The sequence below is a fragment of the Penaeus monodon genome, chromosome 22 (genome assembly GCF_015228065.2).
Source record: "Penaeus monodon isolate SGIC_2016 chromosome 22, NSTDA_Pmon_1, whole genome shotgun sequence".
Taxonomy (NCBI): domain Eukaryota; kingdom Metazoa; phylum Arthropoda; class Malacostraca; order Decapoda; family Penaeidae; genus Penaeus; species Penaeus monodon.
In genome coordinates, this window is record NC_051407.1 from 4,972,438 (window position 1) to 4,972,727 (window position 290).

The 290-nt window shown below is 36.6% G+C and overlaps 1 protein-coding gene across 1 annotated transcript in view; it reads right to left on the reverse strand.

Annotated features, from left to right (window-relative positions):
* LOC119586841 (dihydrolipoyllysine-residue acetyltransferase component 1 of pyruvate dehydrogenase complex, mitochondrial-like) overlaps nt 1–290 on the reverse strand; it is a 10,976-nt gene that overhangs the window by 9,991 nt on the left and 695 nt on the right. The window lies entirely within an intron of this gene.

Below are 290 nucleotides of genomic sequence, written 5' to 3' on the forward strand. Positions count from 1 at the left end.
TAAAGAGAAAGAGCAAAGAAATAAATTATGTAATATATCTAAATCCATCAATTTCAAAATACACTGAAAATAATATAGTTAAAATAGCGAGTCAAATTTCTGAGTTTCGTTATCGAACTGCTTGTTGGGCAAAGGAACCTGACTACTGCTCTGGCCTTTAGGATTCCAAGCCTTACTGTGGGTGGGAGTGACTAGGACCTCGACTATTTCTAGCGTAAAGAGAGAAAGAAGAAACGGCTGCGACTGAGACAAGCAAATTAATGTTGGTTTATGGGAGTAAGTATTTTGAA